Here is a 25,976-nt window from a genome sequence, read left to right on the forward strand (position 1 = left end):
TGGCTGCAACTCTCTGAAGTGAGGGTGCAACCTGAGTTGTACTGTGCTTTGCTTCGTATGACACGGCTGGACTTGCGTTGAAGGGTGAGACTGGAAAGTCTGGTGCGTCTAAAGTCATTGCACACTAGACAGTGTACCTCATTCCTCAGAAGTATGAAAACCAAGTTTCGACTGTGACTGGATGGACTAGTGCGACTTAAGTCTTTGCGTGCTAGAAGCTGTGCTTTCCAGAGGGGTGCAGGATTTACATCCTTCGTGGGAGAATCTGGGTGTGGTTCAGGTCATCACGCACCAGACTAGTGCCTCTTTCTGAGGAGGTACCACGTTGGGAATTGGCTTGTAAGTAAATATAGGGTCAGGGCGACTCACATCATTGGATCCCTGATGCTGTGCCTCCTTTTTGCGGAGGCACAGCACTGAGCACTTTTTATGTCAAATTGTAACCATCTGGGGTCACTGGAGTCTTTGTGCCATAGACATGGCATCTCCTGGTACAGGAGGTGCGGGCCTAGTAACTTGTCATATGCAACTGCAAGTGTCGAAGGAGACTCATGTCAACAAGCCCCAACAGCATCTCTCCGTTTCCGGGGGTGCTGAAATTGGCAACTATTTGGTAACACTGAACTGTCTGGTTGGGTGCCTCAGTGTCTAACGGCGGCCACAGTGACCCTCCACCTGTGTTTTGCAGACCTATGATTGAACCTCCAGTGGGGAGCCTGAATGTCACCTACTTAAATGTTTACCAGCTGTTGTTTTTTAACTTTCCCCACCTTGACCTTGGAACCCTGAGAGTGGTGACTAGCCATGAGCGGTCCAGTAACTAGGGAAAGGTTGATGCAATCTTTGGTTCGTGCAAGGGCGGGGTTGTTGAAGCTGGTTGGTGGGTGAGGGCGGTTCGGGACCCAGGGTGATCACAAACACAGCGGCATCCACTCTCTGGGTATCAGGGCACCACATTAGGGTGCCAAGGGTGAGTGCGTATGAGTGAGTATGTGTAGGTTCAGGCTGATACCCGTGGCACCCCGCAAGAGTGCAGATTGGATATGCAGGAATGAGTGCAGTGAATGCTAAGGCAGTACCGTGGTGCTGCTGGGCACGTTTATCCTGTCAGGACGTTTGTACAGTTGGCACTACATCTTACTAGTGCGGCCGCAGCTGCAGTGCTACGCGAGAGTGTTGCAAACTTTGTATGTACATTTGGCTGCTAACGTTGGGAACAGGGGTGCACCGTGAATGTATGTGTTACACTGTTTGTGGGGAATTCTAGGGTGGGTCTTGTGCTGACCACCTTTGGCACCTTATGTGTGTGCGGGGAGGGAATGTATTGTTTTCCTCATGTGTACATACTGTAGTAGTGTTTAACACAGCTGGACATCATACCTCATAGGAGTACTCTTACATGTAAAGCCAAAAGCCCACATCACCCCTGCCCTGAAGGCCCTACTATAGGAGGCTGGCCTGGTTGTAGTGGGTACCAAAGGTACTTATACGTTATACCTGGTCCAGTTATCCCTTATTAATGAAATGTGGTCAGTGCCTAGAAGCCAGGCTGTCTAGTGGTAGCTGTAGGCAGAGCAGCCAAGGCTGAACTAGGAGACATGCAAAGCTCTTGCAATACAACTGTAGTCACACAGTACTCACACACATGAAAGACAATACTCAGTGTTACCAAAAATAAAAAGGTACTTTATTTTAGTGGCACAAGACCAAAAATGCTTTGGAGATTATACTCCCTTAGGAGGTAAGTAAATTACACAATATATATACACTAGTAACCAAAAACAGGTAAGTTAATAGTCAGAAAATAGTGCAAACAGTGAAAATCACAATAGGTTGCAATGAGCCTAGGGGGAACTCAAACCATATACTAAAATAGTGGAATGCAAAAGTCAGTTTCCCACTTAGGCAAGTGTAGTGCATAGAGGGGTGCTGGGAGTGTAAGAAAACATCAAAGGTAAGTAATATACCCCACCCCAGAGCCCAGGAAAGCAGGAGTAAAACACAGCAAGTTTCCTAAAACACACTAGAAGTCGTGATAGAAGATAATGCAAGAACCAGAAGAGATTGCTAGACACCAACAATGGATACGTGGACCTGAAGACCTGTGGAAGAAGGGGAGCAAGTCCAAGAAGCACTGAAGAGTCCAGGGAGAACAGGAGCCCCTGCTAACCCGGATGAAGGTGCAAAAGAAGAACCACTGGTGTGAAGACAAAGTCATTATTGCACCAAAGAAGACAGATGCGGGTACCTGGTTGGTGCAGAAGATGTCCCACGCCGGATGGATGAATACAGTCTGGTTTGCATTGCTGGATTCTGCGAACAAGCCTTGGCACCCGCAAAGCTCGCAGTTAGTGGAAAATGGCGCTGCCCGGGACCAGGAGGGACCTGGTGGCTTTTACCTGGGGGGGGGAGATAGAGGAGGCTCCCAGCAACTCAGAGAACCCTCAGAAGATAAGGCAACACCCACAGGAGTCCCACAGCATGGGGACTAAGGAGGTGCAAATGGAGGCCCACGGAGCACGACACAAAGAATTCCCACGCCACCGGAGAACCACTCAGGAAGCTGTGCATCGCAGGATAGAGTGCTGGGGGCCTAAGCTGTGCTGTGCACAAAGAACTTGTTGGAAGGTTGTACACAAGTCTTGGCAACTGCAAGTCACGTGGTGCACAAGGGTACTGTCTTGCGTGGGTAGGCAAGCTCTTACCTCCACCAGAGTTGGACAGCTGGACATTGGGACTGTCGGAGTCACTTTAGTCCACCACCGTGTTGCTGGATCCACGCCTGTCATCTGGAGAGGGGACCCAAGCCACCGGTCGTCGCTGCAGAGAGGTGCCTGCCGAAGCAGGGCAGTGACTCCGTCACTCCACGGGAGATTCCTTTGCTTCTTCTGATGCAAGCTGAAGACAGGCACTCCTCAGAGAATGCACGACCGGGAAACTGTTGCAGTTGATGGCAGGAGCTGAAGATACAATGTAGCAGAAATTGTCTTAGCTTCTTTGTTGCAGTTTTGTAGAGTTCCTGGAGCAGTCAGTGGTTGATCCGTTGGTAAAAGATGAAGTAAAGGATGCAGAGGATTCCTGCTGGAGTCTTGCAATCCGAATCTGAAGAAATACCCAGAGGAGAGACCCTAAATAGCCCTGAGAGGGGGCTTAGGCCCTCATTCTGACCTTGGCGGGCGGCGGAGGCCGCCCGCCAAAGTCCCGCCGTCAGGTTACCGTTCCGCGGTCGAAAGACCGCGGCGGTAATTCTGACTTTCCCGCTGGGCTGGCGGGCGGTCACCTTCAGACCGCCAGCCAGCCCAGCGGGAAAGAGGCTTCCACGATGAAGCCGGCTCGGAATCGAGCCGGCGGAGTGGAAGCTGTGCGACGGGTGCAGTTGCACCCGTCGCGTATTTCACTGTCTGCGCAGCAGACAGTGAAATACATGTAGGGGCCCTCTTACGGGGGCCCCTGCAATGCCCATGCCAGTGGCATGGGCACTGCAGGGGCCCCCAGGGGCCCCGCGACCCCCCCTACCGCCATCCGGATCTCGGCGGTCCGACCGCCGGGATCTGGATGGCGGTAGGGGAGGTCGGAATCCCCGCGGCGGTGCAGCAAGCTGCGCCGCCGCGGAGGATTCAATGGGGCCGCGGTACACTGGCGGGACCCCGCCAGTGGTGCCGGTCCTACCGCGGCTTTACCGCCGCGGTCGGAATCCCCATTGGAGCACCGCCGGCCTGTCGGCGGTGCTCCCGCGGTCCTCCGACCTGGCGGTCAAAGACCGCCAGGGTCAGAATGACCACCTTAGTCACCTAACCAGTTAAGCACCTGTCAGGAGGGGTCTCTGACGTCACCTGCTGGCACTGGCCATTCAGATGCTACCAGAGTGCCCCACCAACTTGGAATCCAAGATGGGAAAACCCAGGGACACTCTGGAGGAGCTCTGGGCACCACCCCTGGGGTGGTGATGGACAGGGGAGTGGTCACTCCCCTTTCCTTTGTCCAGTTTTGCGCCAGAGCAGGGACTGAGGGTCCCTGAACCAGTGTAGACTGGATTATGCAAGGGGGCACCATCTGTGCCCTTCAAAGCATTTCCCGAGGCTCTGGAAGGATACCCCTCCCATGCCTGTAACACCTATTTCCAAAGGGAGAGGGTGTAGCCTCCCTCCTCTAAAGGTCATGCATTGTTCTGCCTTCCTGGGATTGAGCTGCTCAAGCCCCAGGAGGGCAGAAGCCTGTCTGTGAGGTGGCAGCAGCTGGGGCTGCAGTGAAAACCTCAGAAGGCTGGTATGGCAGTACTGGAGGGGCCATTGTGGAGCACCCAGAGTGCATGGGATTGTGCAACCAATACTGGAATCAGTATTGGGATACAATTCCCAGTAGTTAGACACCTTACATGGCCATATACAGAGTTACTCCTGTGAAGCTATATATAGGTATTGACCTATATATAGTGCACACTTATAATGGCGTCCCGCACTCATGAAGTCTGGGAAAATGGGCCTGGATGACATGGGGGCACCTCTGCTAGTGCATGAGTGCCCTCACACACAGGTACTAATCACCTAGCCTTCGGGGTCTTAAGGTTAAACATATAGATCACTTATAAGTGACCTGGTGCAGTGAAAAAGGCTGTGAAATAGTGCATGCACTATTTCACACAGGCTGCAATGGCAGTCCTGAAGAAGTCTTTGTATGGTCTCCCTACGGGTGGCAAAAGAAATGCTGCAGCCCATAAGGATTCCCTGGAACCCCAATGCCCTGGGTACCTATGTACCATATACTAGGGAGTTATAAGGGGGGGGAGGTTCAGTATGCAAATTTGGAGTGAAATACAGAGTCACTAGGCCACTAGTATGTAGTGACAAACTTAGAAACAGAGAGAGCATGAGTACTGGAGTTCTGATTAGCAGGCCTCCAGTGAAAATTTAGAAAACAGTGAAAAACACTGAAAGCTGGCCATAAACCATATTAGGTTCCGCCTACCCAGTGTCATCAGTGGTTTTACTGAACTACAACTGCAGTGCTCTCTACTTACACTGAGTGAGGCGGATTGTCGCATCATCAGCTGCACTCATTGGTGCCTACCTGCATGCCCACGGCAGAGACATCACAGGAGGCTTCCTACTCTGCTAGAAACAGAAGATGTGCTGCGCCGCGTGTGATGTCATCTGCTGTGTCATGAGACAGAAGGGACAGTCAGCGTAGGCACGGGACTCTGCCTGACTGCTGCTTGGACCCAGTGGGAAGGAGCAGGCAAGCAGCAACAGTAACTGGAGAGCTACTGCCTGCCTTCAAGCCAAGGACAGAGAGCTGGGTGGACAGTGCTTGCTGGACACGTGGGCAGCAGGCAAGGGCACTGCTCTGGCCACACGTCTCCTACACTGGAAGGGGAGGTGGAGCTTGGTCCACATAAAACAAGGGGCATGTAACCGGGCGTCTGTCGCCACGGTTACGCATCAAAGAGCCGAACCCGACAGCACATACCCCAGGGGTACGGCTGCGAGGAGTGCTGACCCGGAAGCGACATCCGGTCCGGATATCCGGGAACAGGAGGGAAAAGGAGACGGAGAGAGACGAAGGACGGCACGCACAGGAGTGATGGGACGAGGAGCAGAGCCTGGAGAGCAAGGAAGCGGTTCGGAGGCTGAATTGGGGGAGGAAGACCAGGACGAGGACGGGGAACCCGACGATGAAGACACCGGTAAACCCAGGGAGAACTCGCAACGCCGCCACGTCCCAGGAGGGGCGTGGCTCTCACAGGTATGGGCATACCTAGTTGTAAAAATCCTACCCAACTGGATGTGGGTAGAAAAAGGGGAAGGGAAAAGGAACGAGGAACCAGAAAGGGATCGGGAGGAGGGGGAACTAAAAGGAGAGGATACTAAAAAACCTAACAGCACGTCAGGAGGGGGTGAAGCAAACCACCCTCCTGTTGCCTAAAAGAGAGAGAGAGAGAGAGAGTAAATAGTCATGGGACGGGTGAACCACGAGATGAATAAATAAACAGTTACCCACACCTATCCACACCCTATCCTCACCTTTCTACTAACCTATATAGAGATATATCTCAAAACCCAAACGTCTACACTTACCTGCTTTTTCTTTTCATCTTTCTTTTGGGGACGTCGTCTCCCTTTTTGGAGAGTGGGATCAAGACGAACACCTGGAATCCCTAGGAAAAAGAGAAAGAGAAATTTCATCTTCCTGACTAACTGAGAAGAAGGCAATAACAGAGACACGGGTCACGAAGGACCCCAAACCACGTATATAAACTCACTCAACCCATACCACAATAAAAGAGTATTACCACTATACTAGGTGTCTCCATAGTTTTTCTAAATCTGTCTCAACAAGAACCCATTACAGTGGCGTCAGAAGTGGGATTTTGGAAACACCTACCGTTACTGGACATTTACCAAAATGGAGGGTACCCCACCATTGCCGACATGATGCAGCAATTGGCTGAAGGACAACGACATCTCCAGATTGTGTGGGAGGAGCAGCAGAAGGAGGCTAAAGTTGAATGCGAAGCCCTACAAAACGCCCTTAAGAGCCAAGCTACAATCATGGCCAACAACCAGTAGGTGCACAAGAACGCCTTAAAATCCCTGACAGATACCATTGCAGCCACCCGGGTCCACCCCAATGTACCTAGCTCGGTGTTACAAAGGTATCAGGAAGATCCAGACGCCTTTTTTGCCAACTTCGAAAGAGTTGCTACATCCGCTACCTGGCCCCAAGACAGGTGGGGACAGTACATAGGACCTCTCTTGACGGAAACTCTCCAGGCAGCCTATCAAGCTGTGAACCCTGGTGGCACCACACCCTACCAGGACATTAAGAAAAGCATACTGGAACGAGTGGGGTTTGACACCGAACATTGTAGACTTCGATTCAGGAAGGCTAAATGGGGATCAGCGGAAAACCCAAGAGCCTTGTATTTCCGGATTAAAGACCTGGGTCTCAAATGGTTGGGACCCATAGGAACCAATCGCGAGGACATTATCGAGGCCATACTGCTGGAACAATATCTCGAAGCTCTACGAAGCTCCACACGTAACTGGATTAAACAGCACCCTAGCCCTGATACCAATACCACCATTGAGTTGGCATGTGCCTACCATCGCTCTTTAGAATTTAAAAACCCACTGCCCAGAGTGAATACACCTCCCTCTCGTCACACCCTGGGAAAGATGAACACACCTGGAAGAAGAACCCTTGACGATACAGTAAAATCCTGGGTAATGGAGAGACCTTTTCCCCAACAACCCCAGTGTTATAGTTGTGGGGAGTGGGGCCATATAGCCCGAGTGTGTCCCCTCAAGTCCGACAAAGGAGAACCCATGGAAATAGGTATCACCAGGGGTAGGGTCTATTATACCGGAAGTCAAAATTCACATAATAAAAAGGAGTTGGTTCTCAACGGACGCAAGACTATAACACTTATCGACTCGGGCTGTAGCCAGTTCGTCATCCGAGCAAATTTAATGGTCGGTAGGACCCTTACTCCGGGGGTCACAGTGACGATTTGTTGCATTCACAGAGACTCCCGAGAATATCCCATGGCATGGGTATCTCTACAATGGGAAGGAAGAGAAACCCAAATCAGAATGGGAGTAGTGGATCGTCTGGTGGAGGAAGTTATAATCGGGACAGACTTTCCTGACTTTGCAATACTTTTAGATAGTATAAGGAACAGCAAGGAAAATCATACCTGGTTGAAAGAAGCTCCTTTTTCTAACGAGCCAATCCAGTCCACAATAACTCGGCCTAAACTGAGTAGAAGAGAAAAAGAGAAACCAAAAGACTATATGGACCTAAGGATAAGGAATCTATCGGGGTAATTACTCGAACCAATAACTTCAATAACCTACCCCCTTTCCGTTCATGCCAGAGGGAAGATCCCACCCTCCTTAACGCCTGGAGAAATGCATGACCACAGAATCCGAGAGATAAAGGCCCCTCTTTTGCCATAATTAAAAATGTATTATATAGGATCACAAACTCTGATACCCTAGAAAAGAAACAATTGCTCGTTCCCGAACCTTATAGACTCCAGGTATTACATCTAGCTCATAGTCAACCGGGAGTTGGTCACTACGGAAGAGAGAAAACTGGGCAAATAAAACCTTCTTAACAGGTATTCTTCAGAGTGTTTTCCCAGATTAGGAGATTTTGCCAGCAATGCCCTAAATGTCAAATCGTAGATCCCGGACCCAAGAGAAAGGTTCCCCTACAACCCTTACCCATTATTGAGGTACCCTTTTCCCGAGTCGGCATGGACATAATAGGACCCCTCATACCGTCCTCAAAAGGGTATAGGTATGTATTGGTATTAGTAGACTACGCCACCAAGTATCCCGAGGCCATTCCCCTGTCCAGTATTAATACAAAAAGCGTAGCCAATGCCATGATATGGTTTTTTACCCATGTAGGTTTTTCTAAAGAAATACTGAGCGACCAAGGAACACAGTTCATGTCAAACTTAATGTCTCAGATATGTCAACTACTAGGGATTAAACACCTGAGAACCGCGGTTTATCATCCCCAAAACAACGGTTTAGTAGAAAGATACAACCGTACCTTAAAAACCCTATTAAAAAAATCTGTTTCCGCATCTGGCAAGGACTGGGATAGGAAACTACCCTTAGTTCTCTATGCCATTAGGCCGCATGAACAAGCTTCTACGGGACATAGCCCATTCGAATTGGTCTTTGGGAGGCAACCTCGCACACTACTAGATATGGCAGCAGAATTGTGGGAAGAGGAGGAAGATAGTGAGAGAACCCTCTTAGAATACACTAATGACCTGAAATCCCAAATACAAACGGTATGGGAAGACGTCAGGGAAAATCTAGAGAAAGCCCAAAATAAACAGAAACATTATTACGACCGCAACATACAAATGAGAACCTTGAGTAAGGGAGACAAAGTACTTATCCTTTCGCCTAGTTCAGACAATAAACTCCTGTCTAGATGGCAAGGACCCTATAAGGTCCTAGGAACAGTAACCCCTGTTACCTATACCATTGAAATAACAGAAAACCCTAAAAGAACCCAAATATTTCATATAAACTTGTTAAAAAAATGGGAAGAACCACCGGAGCCACTACGGACTCCGTCAGACGGTTACTTGGTGAATACAGTAATAGAACTTGATATTGGCTGGTGTCCTACTCCTATAGGTATCACTGCAGAAGAACCACAAAAGAATGTAGAGCTCTTACCAAAACAACAAGACTAGTTAACACTACTACTTTCCCCCCACGATAAACTATTTTCTACCCAACCAGGAAGAACCTTGCTAATACAACACCGTATTAGAACCCTGCCTGGAAAGATAATACGACTATGACCCTATCGCATACCTGAAGCCAGAAAAGTCTTCGTAGAAGAAGAGATAGAGAAAATGCTTTCCATGGGAGTTGTAGAACCCTCCAAAAGTCCCTGTTGCTCCCCGGTCATATTGGTCCCCAAACTTGATGGATCAATACGATCCTGCATTGACTTTCGACAGGTCAACGCTATATCCCAGTTTGACACTTATCCCCTTCCCAGGGTAGACGATCTCCTAGAAAAACTCAGGAGAGCCAAATACATGTCCACCCTGGATTTAACCAAGGCCTTTTGACAGATTCCATTGGCAAACACAGACAAAGAAAAAACAGCCTTCTCCACAGCCTCGTGGCTGTATCACTTTAATGTCCTTCCCTTTGGATTACATGGCGCCCCCGCCACTTTCCAGCGGCTTATAGACTCCCTCTTGCGACCATATACCAGATATGCAGCCGCATATCTGTATGATATTGCAATATATAGCAAGACTTGAGAAGAACATTTGAACCATCTTCACAACATATTCTCGGTTCTACAGCGAGCAGGTCTCACTGCTAATCCCCAGAAAAGTCGCCTAGCTTACACAGATATCGCGTACTTAGGTTATCACATAGGAGGAGGAACAATAAAACCCCAATTGAACAAAGTGGAAGCCATTACGCATATAGAATGCCCTACTTCCAAGAAAGAGGTGCGCTCCTTTCTGGGGCTGGTAGGGTATTATAGAAGATTTATCCCGATTACTCCACTCTTGCATCTCCCCTAACCGACCTCTTAAAGAAAGGACAGCCTACGAAAATAGCAAGATTGAGACCAGCCCAGCACCATAGCTATAGAACCCTACAAAACTGTCTCACAACCACACCCATTTTGCGCTGTCCCGATTTTAATCAACCTTTCTGTAGGAAGTTGGCTCTGTATGCACTATTTCAAAGTAAGGAATAGTATGCACAGAGTCCAAGGGTTCCCCTTAGAGGTAAGATAGTGGCAAAAAGAGATAATACTAATGCTCTATTTTGTGGTAGTGTGGTCGAGCAGTAGGCTTATCAAAGGAGTAGTGTTAAGCATTTGTTGTACATACACACAGGCAATAAATGAGGAACACACACTCAGAGACAATTCCAGGCCAATAGGTTTTGTTATTGAAAAATATATTTTCTTAGTTTATTTTAAGAACCACAGGTTCAAATTCTACATGTAATATCTCATTTGAAAGGTATTGCAGGTAAGTACTTTAGGAACTTTGAATAATTACAGTAGCATATATACTTTTCACATAAAACACAAATAGCTGTTTTAAAAGTGGACACAGTGCAATTTTCACAGTTCCTGGGGGAGGTAAAGTATTGTTAGGTTTTGCAGGTAAGTAAACCACCTACGGGGTTAAGATTGGGGTCCAAGGTAGCCCACCGTTGGGGGTTCAGAGCAACCCCAAAGTTACCACACCAGCAGCTCAGGGCCGGTCAGGTGCAGAGTTCAAAGCGGTGCCCAAAACGCATAGGCTCCAATGGAGAGAAGGGGGTGCCCCGGTTCCAGTCTGCCAGCAGGTAAGTACCCGCGTCTTCGGAGGGCAGACCAGGGGGGTTTTGTAGGGCACCGGGGGGGACACAAGTTCACACAAAAAGTACACCCTCAGCGGCACTGGGGCGGCCGGGTGCAGTGTAGAAACAAGCGTCGGGTTTCCAATGTAAATCAATGGGAGACCAAGGGGTCTCTTCAGCGATGCAGGCAGGCAAGGGGGGGGCTCCTCGGGGTAGCCACCACCTGGGCAAGGGAGAGGGCCTCCTGGGGGTCACTCCTGCACTGAAGTTCCGATCCTTCAGGTGCTGGGGGCTGCGGGTGCAGGGTCTTTTCCAGCCATCGGGATTTTAGAGTCAGGCAGTCGCGGTCAGGGGAAGCCTGGGGATTCCCTCTGCAGGCGTCGCTGTGGGGGCTCAGGGGGGACAACTTTGGTTACTCACAGTCTCGGAGTCGCCGGAGGGTCCTCCCTGAGGTGTTGGTTCTCCACCAGTCGAGTCGGGGTCGCCGGGTGCAGTGTTGCAAGTCTCACGCTTCTTGCGGGGATTGCAGGGGTCTTTAAATCTGCTCCTCTGTAACAAAGTTGCAGTCTTTTTGGAGCAGGTCCGCTGTCCTCTGGAGTTTCTTGTCTTTCTTGAAGCAGGGCAGTCCTCTGAGGATTCAGAGGTCACTGGTCCTGGGGAAAGCGTCGCTGGAGCAGGTTTCTTTAGAAGGCAGGAGACAGGCCGGTAGGACTGGGGCCAAAGCAGTTGGTGTCTTCTTTTCTTCTTCTGCAGGGGTCTTTCAGCTCAGCAGTCCTCTTCTTCTTGTAGTTGCAGGAATCTAAATCTTTAGGTTCAGGGAAGCCCTTAAATACTAAATTTAAGGGCGTGTTTAGGTCTGGGGGGTTAGTAGCCAATGGCTACTAGCCCGGAGGGTGGGTACACCCTCTTTGTGCCTCCTCCCAAGGGGAGGGGGTCACATTCCTATCCCTATTGGGGGAATCCTCCATCTGCAAGATGGAGGATTTCTAAAAGTTAGAGTCACTTCAGCTCAGGACACCTTAGGGGCTGTCCTGACTGGCCAGTGACTCCTCCTTGTTATTCTCATTATCTCCTCCGGCCTTGCCGCCAAAAGTGGGGCCGTGACCGGAGGGGGCGGGCAACTCCACTAGCTGGAGTGCCCTGTGGTGCTGGAACAAAGGGGGTAAGCCTTTGAGGCTCACCGCTGTCAAAGCCCAGCTCACCTGAGTTCTTGTTCAGTTCTGATGGAGGTTGAAGACAATCCGACCCCACCCTGAAACTGCTTGTTCCAGCACACTAGTTTTTAAAACAGTGCACTAAGAACAGAAGCTCAAGGGAAGGGGGGAAGTGGATAAAATAAAAAAAAGAGAGACAACACCGTTCTTGCGTTTCCACTGTTGAAGTGCTGCACAAATCTGCGGCCCTTTCTGACTTCTGTAGAAACTGGTGCCTAATGAAACATAAACAAAGAACAGATAAGTGCAACCTATTCCTAAATGGGTTCCTGACTATCCCTTTATTTATTAGAAATTCTCTTCTAAAAGTACCTCTTGGATCCTGGTCTCTAGTTTCCAGGTTTGGAATGTGTTACTGCTCTGGGATGTGTTTTCTATTACTGTAAAACTTTTTTCCCATATTTCCAGAATCTTTTATAAAACAAATACTGTACTTTTACATCAAAATACAGCATGTAATTTGTGCAAGTCCTTGATTTACTGTTTGCCTGGCTGTTAATGGTTTCCACTGTTCGATTCTTAAAAGTTCCATGAGAAAAAACAATGTTTGCTTCACAAAGTTCTGCAAAATATTCTTGTAACAAAGAGTTTGAATCACAATGTTCGTGGAAGGTATTTCGTTTCAAATTGTCTATACACGAATCCAGAAATTGTTGTCAAAGTTCTTTCAGGTAATAAAAGGTTTTGCACTTACTTGTTGCTGGCAAGAGATACTGATCAGTCTAACCTTGTCTTCTTTCTCTTTTGCAGGTTACTCATAGGAGAGAGGCTGAAGCAAGGAGGAAGCGGAAACCGGAAGAAGGAAGAGCCAGAAGCTGCGCCCATTGAAGTCAATGAAAGTCTGTAAAGAGCAGGAGTGCCAGCGCCGAGGGATCTGTTCTCAGGTAAGCGGGAGGTAGACGAGCACAAGCACTGGGTGAGGCTCGGGGGATGCCTTTTATAGACAGGGCTGGGTGTGGTTTGAAGGGCTGGGTGTGGTCCTCACATGCTGCACATGTTCTTGGAAGGTGTGCAGAGCTGGGTGTGGTTTGAAGAGTTGGGTGTGGTCCTCACATGCTGCACATGTTCTTGAAAGGTGTGCAGAGTTTCAGTTATTATGCAAATGAGTTGGATTAACACATGGCCTAGGGAGGAGTGTTTTAAAGAAGCCTTGGTAAAAGCAAGGCCCAATGTGTAAACAAAACAGCACATTAAACAACATACACAGAAGCCTAGGGGGGGGGGGAAGGTGAGATAACAAGAAAGGCTTTCAATAGTAAGTTTAAAAGGGAGCTATTACAGAACCCACTAGTGCAGTGAGAGGGGACATGCTCTTTGCTGTGTACAAACCCTAACAACCGCCAGGTGTTACAGCTCCTGCCTGGGGGAGGTGTTAGCATCTCCACCCATTGCAGGCTTTGTTACTGGCCTCAGAGTGACAAAGGCACTCTCCCCATGGGGCCAGCAACATGTCTCGGTTGTGGCAGGCTGCTGGAACCAGTCAGCCTACACAGATAGTCGGTTAAGGTTTCAGGGGGCACCTCTAAGGTGCCCTCTGGGGTGTATTTCACAATAAAATGTACACTGGCATCAGTGTGCATTTATTGTGCTGAGAAGTTTGATACCAAACTTCCCAGTTTTCAGTGTAGCCATTATGGTGCTGTGGAGTCCGTGTTTGACAGACTCCCAGACCATATACTCTTATGGCTACCCTGCACTTACAATGTCTAAGGTTTGGCTTAGACACTGTAGGGGCCCAGTGCTCATGCACTGGTGCCCTCACCTATGGTATAGTGCACCCTGCCTTAGGGCTGTAAGGCCTACTAGAGGGGTGACTTATCTATACTGCATAGGCAGTGTGAGGTTGGCAAGGCACCCTGAGGGGAGTGCCATGTCGACTTACTCGTTTTGTTCTCACCAGCACACACAAGCTGGCAAGCAGTGTGTCTGTGCTGAGTGAGGGGTCCCCAGGGTGGCATAAGATATGCTGCAGCCCTTAGAGACCTTCCCTGGCATCAGGGCCCTTGGTACCAGGGGTACCAGTTACAATGGACTTACCTGGATGCCAGGGTGTGCCAATTGTGGAATCAAAAGTACAGGTTAGGGAAAGAACACTGGTGCTGGGGCCTGGTTAGCAGGCCTCAGCACACTTTCAATTCAAAACATAGCATCAGCAAAGGCAAAAAGTCAGGGGGTAACCATGCCAAGGAGGCATTTCCTTACACAACCCCCCCCCAAACGAAAGAGGATGAGACTAACCTTTCCCAAGAGAGTCTTCATTTTCTAAGTGGAAGAACCTGGAAAGGCCATCTGCATTGGCATGGGCAGTCCCAGGTCTGTGTTCCACTATAAAGTCCATTCCCTGTAGGGAGATGGACCACCTCAACAGTTTTGGATTTTCACCTTTCATTTGCATCAGCCATCTGAGAGGTCTGTGGTCAGTCTGAACTAGGAAGTGAGTACCAAAGAGGTATGGTCTCAGCTTCTTCAGGGACCAAACCACAGCAAAGACCTCCCTCTCAATGGAACTCCAACGCTGCTCCCTGGGGAGTAACCTCCTGCTAATGAAAGCAACAGGCTGGTCAAGGCCATCATCATTTGTTTGGGACAAAACTGCCCCTATCCCATGTTCAGAGGCATCTGTCTGCACAATGAACTGCTTGGAGTAATCTGGAGCTTTTAGAACTGGTGCTGTGCACATTGCTTGTTTCAGGGTGTCAAAGGCCTGTTGGCATTCTACAGTCCAGTTTACTTTCTTGGGCATTTTCTTGGAGGTGAGTTCTGTGAGGGCTGTCACAATGGACCCATATCCCTTCACAAACCTCCTATAGTACCCAGTCAAGCCAAGGAATGCCCTGACTTGAGTCTGGGTTTTTGGAGCTGCCCAGTCCAGAATAGTCTGGATCTTAGGCTGGAGTGGCTGAACTTGGCCTCCACCTACAAGGTGTCCCAAGTAAACCACAGTTCCCTGCTCTATCTGGCATTTGGATGCCTTGATAGAGAGGCCTGCAGATTGCAGAGCCTTCAAAACCTTCTTCAGGTGGACCAGGTGATCCTGCCAGTTGGAGCTAAAGACAGCAATATCGTCAAGATAAGCTGCACTAAAGGACTCCAAGCCAGCAAGGACTTGATTCACCAACCTTTGGAAGGTGGCAGGGGCATTCTTTAAACCAAAGGGCATAACAGTGAACTGATAATGCCCATCAGGTGTGGAGAATGCTGTATTTTGTTTTGCTCCAGGTGCCATTTTGATTTGCCAGTACCCTGCTGTTAAGTCAAAGGAACTTAAGAATTTGGCAGCACCTAATTTGTCTATCAGCTCATCAGCTCTAGGAATGGGATGGGCATCTGTCTTGGTGACAGAATTAAGTCCTCTGTAGTCCACACAAAACCTCATCTCTCTCTTTCCATCTTTGGTGTGAGGTTTGGGGACTAAGACCACTGGGCTAGCCCAGGGGCTGTCAGAGTGCTCAATTACTCCCAATTCCAGCATCTTGTGGACTTCCACCTTGATGCTTTCCTTAACTTGATCAGACTGTCTGAATATTTTGTTTTTGACAGGCATGCTGTTTCCTGTGTCCACATCATGGGTGCACAGGTGTGTCTGACCAGGGGTTAGGGAAAGAGCTCAGCAAACTGCTGCAGAACTGTCCTACAGTCAGATTGCTGTTGGCCAGAGAGGGTGTCTGAATAGATCACTCCATCTACTGAGCCATCATTAGGGTTTGATGACAGAAGATCAGGGAGAGGCTCACTGTCAGCTTCCTGATCCTCATCTGTTACCATTAACAGATTTACATCAGCCCTGTCATGGAAGAGCTTAAGGCGGTTCACATAGATCACCCTCTTGGGGCTCCTGCTTGTGCCCATGTCCACCAGGTAGGTGACCTGACTCTTCCTCTCTAGCACTGGGTAAGGGCCACTCCACTTGTCCTGAAGTGCCCTGGGAGCCACAGGCTCCAAAACCCAGACTTTCTGCCCTGGTTGAAATTCAACCAGTGTAGACTTTTGGTCATACCAAAACTTCTGGAGCTGTTGGCTGGCCTCAAGGTTTTTACTTGCCTTTTCCATGTACTCTGCCATCCTTGAGCGAAGGCCAAGTACATAGTCCACTATGTCTTGTTTAGGCTCATGAAGAGGTCTCTCCCAGCCTTCTTTCACAAGAGCTAGTGGTCCCCTTACAGGGTGGCCAAACAGAAGTTCAAAGGGTGAGAATCCTACTCCCTTCTGAGGCACCTCTCTGTAAGCGAAGAGCAGACATGGCAAGAGGACATCCCATCTCCTTTTGAGTTTTTCTGGGAGCCCCATGATCATGCCCTTTAATGTCTTGTTGAATCTTTCAACAAGGCCATTAGTTTGTGGATGATAGGGTGTAGTGAATTTATGTCACTCCACACTCATTCCACATGTGTTTCAGGTATGCTGACATGAAGTTGGTACCTCTGTCAGACACCACCTCCTTAGGGAAGCCCACTCTGGTAAAGATACCAATGAGGGCTTTGGCTACTGCAGGGGCAGTAGTCGACCTAAGGGGAATAGCTTCAGGATACCTAGTAGCATGATCCACTACTACTAGGATGTACATATTTCCTGAGGCTGTGGGAGGTTCAAGTGGACCCACTATGTCCACACCCACTCTTTCAAAGGGGACCCCCACCACTGGAAGTGGAATGAGGGGGGCCTTTGGATGCCCACCTGTCTTACCACTGGCTTGACAGGTGGTACAGGAGACACAAAACTCCTTAACGTTCTGGGACATGTTGGGCCAGTAGAAGTGGTTGACTAACCTCTCCCACGTCTTGGTTTGTCCCAAATGCCCAGCAAGGGGAATATCATGGGCTAAGGTCAGAATAAACTCTCTGAACCCCTGAGGCACTACCACTCTCCTAGTGGCACCAGGTTTGGGATCTCTTGCCTCAGTGTACATGAGTCCATCTTCCCAATAGACCCTATGTGTTCCAGTTTTCTTGCCATTGGACTCTTTAGCAGCTTGCTGCCTAAGGCCTTCAAGAGAAGGACAGGTTTCTTGTCCCTTACACAACTCTTCCCTTGAGGGTCCCCCTGGGCCCAAGAGCTCAATCTGATAAGGTTCCAGCTCCATAGGCTCAGTTCCCTCAGAGGGCAGAACTTCTTCCTGAGAAGAGAGGTTCTCTTTTTGGTGTTGTGTTGCAGCTGGTTTCCCAGTTGGCTTTCCTTTTCTCTTGGTAGGCTGGGCCCTTTTTCCAGACTCCAGCTCTACTTTTTCACCCTGTGCCTTGCACTGTGCCCTTGTCTTGACACACACCAGTTCAGGGATACCCAGCATGGCTGCATGGGTTTTCAGTTCTACCGCAGCCCATGCTGAGGACTCCAGGTCATTTCCAAGCAAACAGTCTACTGAGATATTTGAGGAGACCACCACCTGTTTCAGGCCATTGACCCCTCCCCACTCTAAAGTTACCATAGCCATGGGATGTACTTTAGTCTGATTGTCAGCGTTGGTGACTGGATAAGTTTGTCCAGCCAGGTATTGACCAGGGGAAACCAGTTTATCTGTCACCATGGTGACACTGGCACCTGTATCCCTCAGGCCTTCTACACTTGTCCCATTAATTAAGAGCTGCTGCCTGTATTTTTGCATGTTAGGAGGCCAGGCAGCCAGTGTGCCTAAATCCACCCCACCCTCAGAGACTAATGTAGCTTCAGTGTGACACCTGATTTGCTCTGGGCACACTGTTGATCCCACTTGGAGACTGGCCATTCCAGTTTTAGCTGGAGTGGAGTTAGAAGTGATATTTTTCTGGGGACAGGCCTTGTATCCAGTTTGGTGTCCAGGCTGATTACAGCTACGACACCAGGCATTTTTGGGATCAAAGTTTTTACCCTTTTACCCAAAATTGGTTTGTGAAGAGGCTCTGGGCCCACCCTCCTGTGCAGGTTTTTGGGGGCCTGTAGAAGACTCTTTACTCTTTTTGTTTTTGGCTGTCTCACCACCCTTCCCCTGGGGAGGTTTTGTGACCCCTTTCTTTTGGTCACCCCCTGTGGAAGTTTTGGACACCCTAGTCTTGACCCAATGGTCCGCCTTCTTTCCCAATTCTTGGTGAGAAATTGGTCCTAGGTCTACCAGATGCTGATGCAGTTTATCATTGGAACAATTACTTAATAGGTGTTCTTTCACAAATAAATTGTACAGCCCATCATAATTACTTACACCACTGCCTTGAATCCAACCATCTATTGTTTTTACTGAGTAGTCTACAAAGTCAACCCAGGTCTGGCTCGAGGATTTTTGAGCCCCCCTGAATCTAATCCTATACTCCTCAGTGGAGAATCCAAAGCCCTCAATCAGGGTACCCTTCATGAGGTCATAAGATTCTGCATCTTTTCCAGAGAGTGTGAGGAGTCTATCCCTACACTTTCCTGTGAACATTTCCCAAAGGAGAGCACCCCAGTGAGATTTGTTCACTTTTCTGGTTACACAAGCCCTCTCAAAAGCTGTGAACCATTTGGTGATGTCATCACCATCTTCATATTTAGTTACAATCCCTTTAGGGATTTTCAACATGTCAGGAGAATCTCTGACCCTATTTAAGTTGCTGCCACCATTGATGGGTCCTAGGCCCATCTCTTGCCTTTCCCTTTCTATGGCTAGGATCTGTCTTTCCAAAGCCAATCTTTTGGCCATCCTGGCTAACTGGATGTCCTCTTCACTGGAGTTATCCTCAGTGATTTCAGAGAGGTTGGTCCCTCCTGTGAGGGGGCCAGCATCTCTGACTATTATGTTTGGAGTCAGGGCTTGAGAGGCCCTGTTCTCCCTAAATAGGACTGGTGGGGGGGGAATCTCCCTCCGGGTCACTATCATCATCCTCTGTGTTGCCATCCTCAGAGGGGTTGGCCTTTTCAAACTCTGCCAACAGCTCCTGGAGCTGTAGTTTGGAAGGTCTGGGGCCCATTGTTATTTTCTTTATTTTACAGAGTGACCTTAGCTCCCTCATCTTACGATGGAGGTAAGGTGTGGTGTCGAGTTCCACCACATTCACATCTGTACTAGACATTATGCTTCTAAAAGTTGGAATACTTTTTAAGAATCTAAAACTAGTTCTAGGTTCTAATTCAAACTTTCACAAACTTTTAAACTCTAAAAGAAATGCTAAACAGGATCTAACACAAGGCCCTAGCAGGTCTTTTGAGAATTTAGAAAAATAGTTCAAATTGCAAAAATCAGTTTCTAATGACAATTTTTGGAATTTGTCGTGTGATCAGGTATTGGCTGAGTAGTCCAGCAAATGTAAAGTCTTGTACCCCACCGCTGATCCACCAATGTAGGAAGCTGGCTCTGTATGCACTATTTCAAAGTAAGGAATAGTATGCACAGAGTCCAAGGGTTCCCCTTAGAGGTAAGATAGTGGCAAAAAGAGATAATACTAATGCTCTATTTTGTGGTAGTGTGGTCGAGCAGTAGGCTTATCAAAGGAGTAGTGTTAAGCATTTGTTGTACATACACACAGGCAATAAATGAGGAACACACACTCAGAGACAATTCCAGGCCAATAGGTTTTGTTATAGAAAAATATATTTTCTTAGTTTATTTTAAGAACCACAGGTTCAAATTCTACATGTAATATCTCATTTGAAAGGTATTGCAGGTAAGTACTTTAGGAACTTTGAATAATTACAGTAGCATATATACTTTTCACATAAAACACAAATACCAGTTTTAAAAGTGGACACAGTGCAATTTTCACAGTTCCTGGGGGAGGTAAAGTATTGTTAGGTTTTGCAGGTAAGTAAACCACCTACGGGGTTAAGATTGGGGTCCAAGGTAGCCCACCGTTGGGGGTTCAGAGCAACCCCAAAGTTACCACACCAGCAGCTCAGGGCCGGTCAGGTGCAGAGTTCAAAGCGGTGCCCAAAACGCATAGGCTCCAATGGAGAGAAGGGGGTGCCCCGGTTCCAGTCTGCCAGCAGGTAAGTACCCGCGTCTTCGGAGGGCAGACCAGGGGGGTTTTGTAGGGCACCGGGGGAGACACAAGTTCACACAAAAAGTACACCCTCAGCGGCACTGGGGCGGCCGGGTGCAGTGTAGAAACAAGCGTCGGGTTTCCAATGTAAATCAATGGGAGACCAAGGGGTCTCTTCAGCGATGCAGGCAGGCAAGGGGGGGGCTCCTTGGGGTAGCCACCACCTGGGCAAGGGAGAGGGCCTCCTGGGAGTCACTCCTGCACTGAAGTTCCGATCCTTCAGGTGCTGGGGGCTGCGGGTGCAGGGTCTTTTCCAGCCATCGGGATTTTAGAGTCAGGCAGTAGCAGTCAGGGGGAGCCTGGGGATTCCCTCTGCAGGCGTCACTGTGGGGGCTCAGGGGGGACAACTTTGGTTACTCACAGTCTCGGAGTCGCCGGAGGGTCCTCCCTGAGGTGTTGGTTCTCCACCAGTCGAGTCGGGGTCGCCGGGTGCAGTGTTGCAAGTCTCACGCTTCTTGCGGGGATTGCAGGGGTCTTAAAATCTGCTCCTCTGTAACAAAGTTGCAGTCTTTTTGGAGCAGGTCCGCTGTCCTCGGGAGTTTCTTGTCTTTCTTGAAGCAGGGCAGTCCTCTGAGGATTCAGAGGTCGCTGGTCCTGGGTAGAGCGTCGCTGGAGCAGGTTTCTTTAGAAGGCAGGAGACAGGCCGGTAGGACTGGGGCCAAAGCAGTTGGTGTCTTCTTTTCTTCTTCTGCAGGGGTCTTTCAGCTCAGCAGTCCTCTTCTTCTTGTAGTTGCAGGAATCTAAATCTTTAGGTTCAGGGAAGCCCTTAAATACTAAATTTAAGGGCGTGTTTAGGTCTGGGGGGTTAGTAGCCAATGGCTACTAGCCCGGAGGGTGGGTACACCCTCTTTGTGCCTCCTCCCAAGGGGAGGGGGTCACATTCCTATCCCTATTGGGGGAATCCTCCATCTGCAAGATGGAGGATTTCTAAAAGTAAGAGTCACTTCAGCTCAGGACACCTTAGGGGCTGTCCTGACTGGCCAGTGACTCCTCCTTGTTATTCTCATTATCTCCTCCGGCCTTGCTGCCAAAAGTGGGTCCGTGACCGGAGGGGGCGGGCAACTCCACTAGCTGGAGTGCCCTGTGGTGCTGGAACAAAGGGGGTAAGCGTTTGAGGCTCACCGCCAGGTGTTACAGCTCCTGCCTGGGGGAGGTGTTAGCATCTCCACCCAGTGCAGGCTTTGTTACTGGCCTCAGAGTGACAAAGGCACTCTCCCCATGGGGCCAGCAACATGTCTCGGTTGTGGCAGGCTGCTGGACCCAGTCAGCCTACACAGATAGTCGGTTAAGGTTTCAGGGGGCACCTCTAAGGTGCCCTCTGGGGTGTATTTCACAATAAAATGTACACTGGCATCAGTGTGCATTTATTGTGCTGAGAAGTTTGATACCAAACTTCCCAGTTTTCAGTGTAGCCATTATGGTGCTGTGGAGTCCGTGTTTGACAGACTCCCAGACCATATACTCTTATGGCTACCCTTCACTTACAATGTCTAAGGTTTGGCTTGGACACTGTAGGGGCCCAGTGCTCATGCACTGGTGCCCTCACCTATGGTATAGTGCACCCTGCCTTAGGGCTGTAAGGCCTACTAGAGGGGTGACTTATCTATACTGCATAGGCAGTGTGAGGTTGGCATGGCACCCTGAGGGGAGTGCCATGTCGACTTACTCGTTTTGTTCTCACCAGCACACACAAGCTGGCAAGCAGTGTGTCTGTGCTGAGTGAGGGGTCCCCAGGGTGGCATAAGATATGCTGCAGCCCTTAGAGACCTTCCCTGGCATCAGGGCCCTTGGTACCAGGGGTACCAGTTACAAGGGACTTACCTGGATGCCAGGGTGTGCCAATTGTGGAATCAAAAGTACAGGTTAGGGAAAGAACACTGGTGCTGGGGCCTGGTTAGCAGGCCTCAGCACACTTTCAATTCAAAACATAGCATCAGCAAAGGCAAAAAGTCAGGGGGTAACCATGCCAAGGAGGCATTTCCTTACACTTTCCATATACAAACAGATGCCTCAGATTTAGGCCTAGGGGTGGTTTTATTTCAAAAAGGTGAGGACGATACCAGTCACCCCATTGTATTTATCAGTCGTAAACTCCTACCCATGGAACAGCGCTACCCGATTATAGAACAGGAATGTCTTGCCATCAAATGGGCCATAGAGAGTCTTCAGTATTATCTGTTGGGACGACAATTTCTGCTATTTACTGATCACGCTCCTCTGACATGGCTATCGCGCCATAAAAACACCAACGACTGCATACCTAGATGGTTTATGGAACTCAAACCTTTCTCCTTTCAGGTGTGCCACCTTCCGGGGAAATTAATGTGCCAGGCCAATTACCCATCCTGTTATCCGTTGGCTCAGGGTCTCGCACAGCCCCAAGCATGGGAGGGGACATGTAACCGGGCGTCCGTCGCCACGGTTACGCATCAAAACGCTGAACCTGACAGCATCCGAATATCCGGGAACAGGAGGGAAAAGGAGACGGAGAGAGACGAAGGACGGCACGCAAAGGAGTGACGGGACGAGGAGCGGAGCCTGGAGAGCGGGGAAGCGGTTCGGAGGCTGAATTGGGGAATGAAGAGGAAGACAAGGATGAGGACGGGGAACCCGATGAGGAAGACACCGGGAAACCCAGGGAGAACTCGCAACGGCGCCATGTCCCAGGAGGGGCATGGCTCTCACAGGTACTAGCGTACCTAGTTATAAAAATCCTACCCAACTGGATGTGGGTAGAAAAAGGGGAAGGGAAAAGGAACGAGGAACCAGAAAGGGATCGGGAGGAGGAGTAACTAAAAGGAGAGGATTCTAAATAACCTAACAGCACGTCAGGAGGGGGTGAAGCAAACCACCCTCCTGTGGCCTAAAAGAGAGAGAGAGAGAGAGTAAATAGTCACGGGACGGGTGAACCACGAGATTAATAAATAAACAGTTACCCACACCTATCCACACCCTATCCTCACCTTTCTACTAACCTATATAGAGATATATCTCAAAACCCAAACGTCTACACTTACCTGCTTTTTCTTTTCATCTTTCTTTTGGGGACGTGGCCTCCCTTTTTGGAGAGTGGGATCAAGACGAACACCTGGAATCCCTAGGAAAAAGAGAAAGGGAAATTTAATTTTCCTGACTAACTGAGAAGAAGGCAATAACAGAGACACAGGTCACGAAGGACCCCAAACCCTGTATATAAACTCACTCAACCCACACCACAATAAAAGAGTATTACCACTATACTAGGTGTCTCCATAGTCTTTCAAAATCTGTCTCAACAAGAACCCATTACAGGGCAAATGATAAAAAAAAACATGACACGCTGTACGTGTTGTAGAGAGCCACCCGGGCTCTTCTATACTCTGTTGCCCTTGCAGGGCGCGAGGGCGGGCCTCCGTGGCCCGGATATAAAAAGTAAAGTTGGAGCTGCAGAGAGCAGACTCCACATGTGCACCAACTACTGTGTCCATGTAGTTATTTCAGCAGACCGGGGCGAGGGCCTAAAGTTACACTGGCGACAAGTGGGATCGGACAGAAAAAAAAAAAGAAGAAATGAACTCACGCTCCGGTCGACGCACCCACAGCGTACGACTGCACCTTCTCCGGTGCCCTTTCTTTTTTTTTTTCTCGCCGGTTGCAAGGCACGGTGTGCGGCGCGCCTGAGGCCTCATACTCCAAAGGCACACGACACACAGCACGGACGGAAGGTGGTGACCTACCGTGTGCAGGGCATCTGTGTCCTCGGGGCAGGCGCGTGGGATTGCTTGCCAGGTCGGGCGAGGAGCGCGGAGCCTATTCGGCCGATGCCGGTGAGGAATTCGGCGCTGCAACCACAGGCTACTGTGAAGAGGTGAGAGGACCCCAAGGGTGCTTGTTGCGGTGCCTGCTCGGATCCAACGGCCACGCATGACATGGCATATTTCTCATAGCAGCACAAGGAGGGAAGCTGCACCACCTGGAGAGAGGCTGGGTCCCATGCTCCTGGAGTCACTATGAGACTGAAAAAAAAAGTAAGGAATAGTGCAGGGAGGTGGATGGCCCTTATTGAAAAGACACATTGCCCACTCATATTGCAGACCAGAATACAGGCACTGCATTCGGTACTTCTGCCACTCAAGCCTATTATCACAGTGGGCATCATAAAAAAAAAAAAATAAGAAAGCAAATAAGGAGATAAAGAGGCAGAGTAGCAACATGAGTGCATCACACCAGGAGAATGAACTGCATCTAGCACCCACCACCCCCAGCGCCCACTCAGTTGCTGCATGACCTCCATTCAGTCAGCTAATAGACCCCGCCACGGCAGGACCACGATGGCGCCTATGGTTAGGTCGTTAGGACAATTACTTTTGCACCACGAGAGAGACGGATGGGGCAGTGCACAGGTTTCTGATGCTACTGATGGGAGTCGACAAACTCCATGAATGTTTTGACTCACTCCCTGACACGGGTGACAGAACGGATTATGAAGCTGCAGTGGCCGCGCTGAATAAGCATTTTGACCCCCAACTGAACCCAAATTACGAGCGTTTCAAACTGCGCCAGGCCCAGCAAACAGACGTTGAGTCAGTCAACATGTTCTACGCCCGGCTAAGGAAGCTGGTCAGCACGTGTGTAGGCCTGAATCAGCACGAGCAGATCAGAGTCCAGATCATCCAGGGGAGCCGGTCCAACATGCTCCGGAAGCTGATCATGCGCCAACCAGGTATTTCCCTAGACGAGATCCTGATATTGGCACACTCCCACAAACTGTCTGCCGTCCGTGCGGATGCGATAGCCGCAGCAAGGGGGCAGTCCATGTCAGGCGCATCGGCAGTGCGCCCAGCCCAAGTGAAGGAGGAACAGGTGGAGGCCATCCACGGCCACGTCAAAGCCAGAAGAGGGGGTTTGTGGCAGCTGTGGATATGTACATAGGTCTGTGAGTGGGTGCCCGGCGAGAGGAAAGTCATGCAGCCGGTGTGACAAGAACAATCATTTTGCCAAGATGTGCAGGACAGCAAAAGGCAGACAAGGGGAGTCAAGAGGGAAAGAGGCCAAGTTCAGGATTGTCAGCACAGAAGACAACACACCTAGAGGGCAGGGGACCACCAGAATGCCAGTTTTCGAGGAGGACGAGGAAAAGGACATTTTCTTCATCTCATTTACTGGGTGGAGGCAGCACAAAAGGCGACCACCCCCTATGAGTACGGTGAGGCTCAACAACACCCCCGCTACAGTGCTCATAGACACGGGGGCATCAGTCCACGTGATGGACGATGCCATGTATTGGTTGCTGTCCCCAAACCATGTCTAACTTCGAGTACCACCAAGATATACACCTACGGTGGACGCGACCCACTTCCCCTGAAGGGTACAATTGAGGTATCTGTGACCAACGGCCAGCTCTCTACTGGGGCAAAGTTCCAAGTGGTGGCAGGCGATCGAGGCACCCTGCTGGGATGCCACACGACAGAAGACCTAGAACTGGTATTCTTTGCGTGCCAGGTGTACGAGTCGCATACAGAGCCCCTTCTCAGCGAATTCCTGCAGCTGTTTGAAGGGGTGGGAAGACTCAAAGGCAAGAGTGTCAAGCTACACATCGACCTGAATGTAACACCGATGGCGCTGAGACACTGTTGGTGCCTTTCCATCTACGACCGGCTTTAGAGAAAGATTTGCAGCTGTTGGAGGATCAAGGCGTGATTGAAAAGGTGGACGGGCCCACGCCGTGGGTTTCGCCCTTGGTGATTTTGCCCAAGCCCAAGCAACCGGGGGTCATACGTCTCTCCGTGGACATGCGTCTGCCAAATAGAGCCATCCGAAGAGAGCGACACATCACACCAACCATGGACGATATAATTGCGGACCTCAATGGTGCACAGTGGTTCTCTAAGCTAGATTTAAATTCTGGCTATCACCAGTTAGAGCTCCACCCGGACAGCAGGAAC

This window comes from Pleurodeles waltl, chromosome 9 (assembly GCF_031143425.1).
Source record: "Pleurodeles waltl isolate 20211129_DDA chromosome 9, aPleWal1.hap1.20221129, whole genome shotgun sequence".
Lineage (NCBI taxonomy): Eukaryota > Metazoa > Chordata > Amphibia > Caudata > Salamandridae > Pleurodeles > Pleurodeles waltl.